Raw genomic sequence first — 9,136 nt, forward strand, 5'->3', positions numbered from 1 at the left:
CAATATAAAACTTTCATACTTATATATCATAGAAATTTACCAATTTTCTTATTTTTTTCTAGGTATCAGTGATCCCTGTTTATTGACAAAAAGAGAACCGGCAACTCTTGGATGAAAAATGGGCCTTTCACGATGAATTAAGGGCGTTTAAGTTTTAGGGTGAATTAAGGAATGCTAAGGAGAACACTGGTATTAGATTCAGCGATTCTTTTCTACAGTATCTCATGTTTCTGTGCATAAGAAGGATACCAGAACCTTTTTCACTGACTTTCCAAACTACCATATGCAATATTATTGGGGCTATTCAGTATGTGATGATGACATTGATAACACTTGGATTTAATCTTTTTTTTACCAGGATCTCTATTTTCTAATCAAAACAGACTTTACAAAATCAATAAAATTATATCGAGAAACAATAGACAACACATATTTATTATTTTCTTTTCTATTATCATTATAAACCAATGATCAAATGATATTTGCATTGTGTTAATGTGTGTCTTACATTAAAACATTGTATTGTTACCATTTACAGTAATTTGTTGTTTTAACTGGTTTATTAATCAGGTTGAAAGTGATAGCCTTTGAAACTGTGCCTCTTGTCAAAGGTAACTGACACTGTTTTAGATTTGAAAGGAAGGAATCTTTTATTTAACAATGCACTCAAGTCATTTTAATTACGGATATATAGTCAGACATGTTTAGGGATCACACAGATAATATTAGGGAGGAAACCTGCTGCTGTCACACAATGGATTACTCTTTCCGATTAACAATAAGGGACCTTTTATATGCATCAGCCCACAGACAGGATAATAAATAGTGTAGCCTTTGTTACACCAGTTGTAGAGCACTGGCTGGAATGAGAAACAGCCCTATAGGACCACCAACAGGAATCAATCCTAGATCGACTGCGTATTAAACTATGTCCTGGCCTGCATGGGATTAGACGATTAAAATATTAATGGCAATTTTTATGTATATATATATATAAAAAATAATGCTACAAAATGTTCTGAAGATGGAACCACAAAGGTGAGGGACCAAGTAAATTTGAGATGTATCCGGTTTAAAAGGCTAAGTTCTGTACTAATATTTAAAAAGGGACGCTGTAGCTAGAGGGAGCAATGTATGTGTGGTCATGGAACATGTATGGAAACTAAATTTAGGTTCCTCCATTTTAATACAATGTGTTAATATGTATCCGATATCGGCAAGTTTAAGGAATAAAAAAGGACTTGATAAAATTAATAGTTTTAAAGTTTTTGTAAAGTTTTCTAATAAGATACTTGCTTAAATTTATTGTTGATGAAAAGCCTTACAAATGAACCAGTAGACAAGTCTGATGTGTTATATATATATAACTACTGTCTATATATTGTCTACTGGTTGTTCATTTGTAACAAATGTTCATATATATATATATATATATATATATATATATATATATATATATATATATATATATATATATATGGGTTATTTAAAATTCTTTAAAGAAATAATTTCCTTTAACAAAGTGTAGGCCAATTATTTCTTTTAAACAGTTTTAAATAAAAAATATAGGCCTACTCGTTTTATTTTATTATTTTTATTTGTGTGTGCGCGCGCTCGTTTGTAATGCTTTACTTGAAATATGGACCAGACGCTTTAAAAATACATGGACTAAAAATATTTATTCAGGTGAAAGAAAAAGAAAAAAAAGGAAGTTTGCTATAGTTTTGAACTCTGTCAATCGTCAAATTTTATGGGTGGAAAGAGTACATGTATCTCCTCCATACATGAGCTATGTAGAATAGCGTTCCCGTGCTACAAGCGGTAATTTAAGCACATGTTGGCCATTCTTTGCTATTCACGCTACGCTAGTTCGCTTTGTTACTAATGGCCATTATGATAGACTTCTGCCTACCAGATGCGCGCGCATGCTGATACGTGACGTCACTTCCGTAAACACATGGCTTCTCCTATTGAGTTATCTCTGGCTGAGAGCGATCATAACCGTCCAAATGTTCGTCTTAGCTCTTGAATGGCAGAATACTCGGGCTAATGCGACACCAAAGGGAAAATACCGTGTCATATGGAAAAATAAGTACTTATTAAGTTTAAGCGTATTAAATAAAATAAGTCAAGTCCAACTGAATTTGATGTTTTCCGCTTCCCGCCACACGATGTACAAGAACTGGCTATAAACACGAAACCGTGTAATAGCCGGGGATACAAATATAAACTTACCTTTTCTTTGGTTAAAACGGACCCACGACATGTTTATAAAATTTTAATTAATATTGAATTATTCAAAATGTAACAATTATATAGTTTGAACTAGGTTCAAATTTTCCATGATGGCCTAACAATAAAATAATAAAGTAACGAGCAATAGTTCCAAACGGTAGGCCTACGTTAAAGTGACGGTATAATTATGTTAGCCTACTGAGTACAGATCAATCAATATTGACTTATAGTAGCCTATAGGCCTACGTAGGCCTACATGTACCCCGGTAATTTTAACATATATAGCTAGTCTTAGAGAGGAAACCCGCTACATGTGTTTTCCATTAGTTGCAATGGACCCGTTTGATTTATATGTCGATGTTCAGGGCAATTTCATCATGGGGCCGTTTTGACCGCATACCATATCACATATACATGTATACTACATCCTTTTTATTTTTTCAATCGTGGTGCACTGGCTAGAACGAGAAATAGCCCAATGCCGCAATGGGATTGAACCTCTGGGGCGGATCTAGGAGGGTCCAAGGTGTCCGCCCCCCCCCTCAAATTTGAGAAGAGCCCCTTTTATTTAGGATTTTAAGGTTTTTTACAAATTTATTTAGTTTTTTAAAATTATTATAATTTAAAAAAAAATCTAATTATACCAAAGAAAATCCATGTGAACCATGTGTAATTTTTCAATAGTGCCTTTTCATAATGTTATGGTGTCTTGGACCCCCCCCCCCCCCATCAGAAAAGCTGGATCCGCCCCAGAACCTAGATCGATCATGCATCTGGTGAGCGCTTTACTACTGGGCTATGTCCCGCCCATTTGTCAACTAAAAACCACGCAATAATAGCTATAGGGCCTACGACAAAACCAAAGTCTTTGAGTTCCCCTCATTTTAATCAATGAACAGCTATGAAAAATTCCACTACGGTAAGCCTACATTATAAACTGTCCTGCTACCCATCTTAGAGCATGGATACAGCAAGAACTAAAACCCCTATCAAATCATTTTGTTTAGGCCTACTACATGCATGCAAACTTGTAGTTTAGTGTTATCAAAGGGCAAGACGTAAAGTTTGTTTTATTTAACGACGCCACTAGAGCACATTGATTTTTAATCTTATCATCGGCTATTGGACGTCAAACATATGGTCATTCTGACACTGTTTTTAGAGGAAACCCGCTGTCGCCACATAGGCTACTCTTCTTTACGACAGGCAGCAAGGGATCTTTTATTTGCGCTTCCCACAGGCAGGATAGCACAAACCATGGCCTTTGTTGAACCAGTTATGGATCACTGGTCGGTGCAAGTGGTTTACACCTACCCATTGAGCCTTGCGGAGCACTCACTCAGGGTTTGGAGTCGGTATCTGGATTAAAAATCCCATGCCTCGACTGGGATCCGAACCCAGTACCTACCAGCCTGTAGACCGATGGCCTGCCACGACGCCACCGAGGCCGGTAGGGCAAGACGTAACCCATTGGTAAAGTGCCCGCGTTTGGGATCAATGCCGTCGGTGGGCCCAGTGGGCTATTTGTCGTTCCAGCCAATGCCCCACGACTGGTATAAAAAAGGCCGTGATAGGTGTCATAGTATCCTGTCTGTGGAATAGTGCACATAAAAAATCCTTTGCGACTAATGGAAAATGTAGCGGGTTTTCTCTCTAAAACTATGACATCTAAGACATCCAATAACCGATGATTAATAAATCAATATGCTCTAATGATGTTAAACAAAACAAACTTTAAAAACCCTAAAAACTTTTATAATTAGGGGCCTAGCTTTACCATTGCTTAGGTGGTTGAACGCTCGCCTGAGGTGCTTGCGTCACAGGATCAAACCATCCCATTCAACTGATTAGTTTTTTTCTCGTTCCAACCAGTGCACCACAACTGGTCAGAGGCCGTGGTATGTGCTTTCCTGTCTTTGGGAAAGTGCATACTTACCAAATGTTTGACATCCAATAGCCAATGATTAATTAATCAATGTGCTCTAGTGGTGTCGTTGAACAAAACAAACTTTTTACTATTGTTGGGTCACCAAACTGTTTATATATGTATAATTATATGTTTAGCCTACATTATTATATGCAAGCACAGGACTAAAGCATTGTGTATTGTATTGTATCGTCTTCAGGCAGAATAAAACCTATAGTCCCCTCCGGTTGGACCGATAGGGAACTAATAAAGATAAAATATGCCCCCCCCCCCCCCTCCAAATATCGTTCTTACGGGCCTGTGGATTGCAGAAATTTATACTTTGAAAAGTAATTATATTGGAATTTTGTTTTTGATTTCCAACTGAAGTATTTCCAGTATGTTCACATGCTGAGTCATTTTCCTAAAACATGTGACAGGAATGCTCGGACAACATTTGTGGGAGCGTTTGCGGATAAACATAAAAGGGATAAATGTGATGGCAGCCTAAGCAAGATAATTGGGACAAGTTTGCACAAAAGGTCTATTTTATGGTATTGGCAATTATATGGTGGGCTCGTACAAACTAAAGGTGGTGCACAAATAGCCATGCATATTTATAACATGGTTTGAAAAGGAGTCTCCAAATATGACCCTTGTATTTTGTCATTTCTCCGATGGAAGTATTTGCGACAGTGGACCTGGCGTCCATTGTTTCTGGGTTTGAAATCAAAGCTGTTGCATAAGAGAATGGGTATTCCTATCCTTTTCACAACGTGCAGGTTTCTGCTGATGGACAGCTGGTTAATGGAAAGAACATCTGGCATCTAAGTAAAGTTTATTGGCGACTATATGGAGTTGCAGTCCAACACCTACTGGTCGTTTTCCGAGCACACATGGCTAACATGAGGTGTCCAGATTACAAAAACAAAATTGTTTGTTTTGTTTAACGACACCACTATCTAGAGCACACTGATTTATTAATCATTGGCTACTGGATGTCAAACACGTGGTAATTTTACATAATCTTAGAGAGGAAACCCGCTAAAAAAAATTCATTAGAAGCAAGAGATCTTTTATATGCACCATCCCACAGACAGGATAGCATATGCCATGACCTTTGATATACCAGTCGTGGTGCACTGGTCCAATGGGCCCACCAATGGGGATCGATCCCTGACAGACTGCGCATCAAGCGAGCGCTTTACCACTGGCCTACATCCCACCCCATAAGGCGCACACAAAGACAGAGGCTGGTCTAACAGCAATACTGCCTTGGACTGGTGTGTCAACTCCTGTTGGGAGCATGTATATACCCATAAGGCAGTGCACAGGGTGAAAGTTGGTTTTGGAACTTTTTCTATGGAAGCTGACCAACTGCGAGCCACCCACCAATCTCAAAATGCTACTTCTCAATCATATTTCGAAATCTACATTCCAGAGTTTCCACGCCAATGCTTACAGGTACTGGCAAATGATGGATGCATTCAGATATGAGGACAATTAGGTATTACATTAGTGATGACAGAAGCAGAGGAAGTAGCACATCAACTCAACAAATGAGCTGTTTGTCGACACTCGCACATGAACGAAAAGTCTTGCCAGATGGTAAGGTGACCTATGGAAATAAGACCAAAATCCCGAATGGCGCTTCAGTCTCGGTTTCATACCTTTGATATATGGGTACTTTTCAATGCGGACAATGTCGAAATCATCTGGTTAGGTTACTGCTCAGTCTGTTAAGACTTTTGGCATAGAAGAACTCTCTGAAGTGAGCTACAATATGGAAAACGGTCCTTACTGGTATTTTACCATCATCAGTACTCGGAGCAATGTCGTCGTGTCTATCTGGAGTGTAGGACGCCCGAATCTTGCAATCATCACATATACAAAGCCTACGTTGTCTTGTATGTCAGTTATTAAAACCTGATGCTGTCAAGCTGCAACACTCTGAAGCAGATTTGCTTGCTCAAGTCAATAACATCTATTTAAAAATGTAATAAACTAAAATACTGCAAAATGCACCTTTGTTTGCGTTTTCTTTTGTTTGGTTTAAATCGGTTTCTGCTTTACAGAGATGGCCACTTGAGCAGATTAGTGTATAAAGCATTGTTCATTAAGAGTATGTCAGCATCAGATGGACAGTACTCCTAGCCAGAGTAGCCTCATTCACAAATGTAAATATGATTTTAATCTTTAAACTGGTCTTTGGACTGGATGGAAACCAGTAACATCATGCATGACTGCTTGACATCCTAAAACTACCACAGCTGTAGAAGTCTACTCTATAGGTAAGGGTCTCTTAAAATGTGATGTGGATCTTAACCTCATCTAAAATATGGTTATGTTTTTGTTATTTAGTATAGGTTAGACATGTTGCAAGGCACTGTCACTAGTGCATAAAATATTTACATATGTTCTACATGTGAAAGTGCACATGAAAACCATGTGCTATTACATGGTGACATCAGAGGGGACATGCCTTATGATGATAGGGACACCATAATAGGTTTCTCACTCACTTGAAAGGTATTTAATAATCATAGACTTAACAAAGCCCCATATTTAATTAAATGTAGGCAACAATACTTGAAGAAACAAGTTCCTGTGCACCAAATAAAAACCGATAAAAATTATTGTAAAGTTTGCAAATGGCTAAAATTTGTGACTTGTGGACGGAACCTAATTGTACAAATGATCTCAGAATGTTTATGAATGACCAATAAATAATTTCTTGAAACAGATTAATTTTTTCTACAAGACTGTTAAATATATACGTTTTGCAATACAAGTACAGGAACTTTTTTCTGTTTTTATATATATACCCGGTATGTATCAAACAAATAAATGTCATTTCAAAGGGGTGGGATGTTGCCCACTGGTAAAGTGCTTGGAAATGCGTGGTTGTTGTGGGATCGATCCCCATTGGGCTATTTTTTTGTCCTAGCCTGTGCATTACAATAGTACACCAAAGGCTGTGGTATGTCCTGTCCTGTCTGTGGGATGGTGCATATAAAACATCCCTTGCTAAAAACAAAATGTAGCGGGTTTCCAAGGCGCGTGTGCAGGGATTTCAGTGGGGTTGGGGTTATAGACTGTGTTGAGCGAAGTTTATATAGGGCCATGGTCCCCCAGAAAATACATTTCAATTTTTTTTTAAGCTTGGGCAAGTAAGGGTTTCGACCTCCAATACCCTCCCCCTACACATGCACCCGATTCCTCTCTAAGATCATATGTCAAAATGACCAAATGTTAAACATCCAACAGCAGATGGAAGGAAGGATAGGATATGTTTTATTTAACAACGCACTCAACACATTTTATTTATGGTTGTATGGCGTTGGATGATTATTAAATCAATATGCTCTAACTTTGATGTCGTTAAACAACCCCCCACTAACTTTACCCTTTCCAAACGAAAGAATATTTATTTGAATTTGTCGATTTTAACACGTAAAATTAAGAAGTGAAAACGTCTACTTTAGTATGTTTTATTTTAAAAATATATACATGATCAATGTGTTATACAAACTAAACTTTGAAAATTCTACTAACACTTTATAAAATATTAATTCTGAAATAGGAAGGTACGATTGTCGATAATACGTTGTCAAAATCCAACCGGTTTTAATGAAAGACTCTAGTACCGTATCCTCAACCGAACGTTCTTCGTACAGCGCAAGATTTCTCTTTTAATTTTTTGAGACAAACCCTACAATTTGAAATCGGCAAACGCATGTGTTAGCTGAAACTGACAACAGGCTGTCGTTTGTGCTTTGCCGAGCTATGGCGGCTCAGGCTACGAATCGAGTGTATACTTTTGACGATCTCCGTTCATAGCGAACACACACAAGTTTTTTAAAAGTGCATTTGAGCTTGTATTTCATATTTGTACATGATGTTATAATATGGTAACCAGAGAATGTAACTTTAAGATGAAACAGATAGGCTTAACATGATACTGTAAAACGGGATATTAGCAATGCAAAAGCCTTACATAACTGAAGGGGAAATATTCTGGAAACTAGGAAGAAGAGTACTAGAAATAGAAACAAAGAGTGAGAGAAGGAAAGAAAAAAACCCCAAAACCCCCACCTTTTTTGAAAGATAAATAAGATCAATGCGATCTTAAAAAGAAAAGAAATTATAGAAAGTCGAGATACGTTTTCCGAACTGGCGGTATTTTGCATAAAAGTATGTTTATTAGCTTATTCGTATATTTTGTTATTAATAAGTTTATACATGCATTTATACAATTTGTTTGAGGAACTGCTGCCAAGGTTCCCACTGATCATCAAAGTCTTTATACAGGCAATTTTTATAAAAAATATATTTTTCAATCTGTATTTTATCAATAATGAATCTTAGCATTGTGTTTTTATTTAATCTGATCTTTTGTAATTTCGTTCTATATATATAAAACTTCATATTAATAATCAACCAATTAATAAAACAATGCTTTTTTGTTATACCAAATAAAACCATGTTTTTATCCAACTGAAACTTTTCATCTTTTTTTAATGCCCATTCTTCTACTGCTTTCCATAGGACTGTAACTTTAGAGCACTCATAAAATAAGTGTTCCAGTGTTTCTGGCATAAGATGGCAAAAATCGCAAATATTAGAATCAACATATTTCATTTTATTTAGAAATATATTTGTAGCTGTTATCCTGTGTAAAATTTTATACTGAAACCATAATAAAGATGGGTCTTCAATAGTTTTGAATGGTAGAGCATAATACTTTTCCCATACTTGTGAAGTGAAGTCAAACCCCAATACTGAATATCTTTTTGGGACGTAGGAACTATTGTAGTGCGATTTAATATTGCGTATATTTGCTTACTTAGGTTTGTATCTTTTAAAAATAGTTTTATTTTAAACGGAAGAATCGGGTTGAAAACAGTGTTAAAACTTTGGTTGTTTGATTTTGTCGTTTTACAAATATATAATTTAATGGCTCTGATTAAAGAAGCATATTCTAAAAAATAGGAT

This window comes from Gigantopelta aegis, chromosome 8, assembly GCF_016097555.1.
Source record: "Gigantopelta aegis isolate Gae_Host chromosome 8, Gae_host_genome, whole genome shotgun sequence".
Lineage (NCBI taxonomy): Eukaryota > Metazoa > Mollusca > Gastropoda > Neomphalida > Peltospiridae > Gigantopelta > Gigantopelta aegis.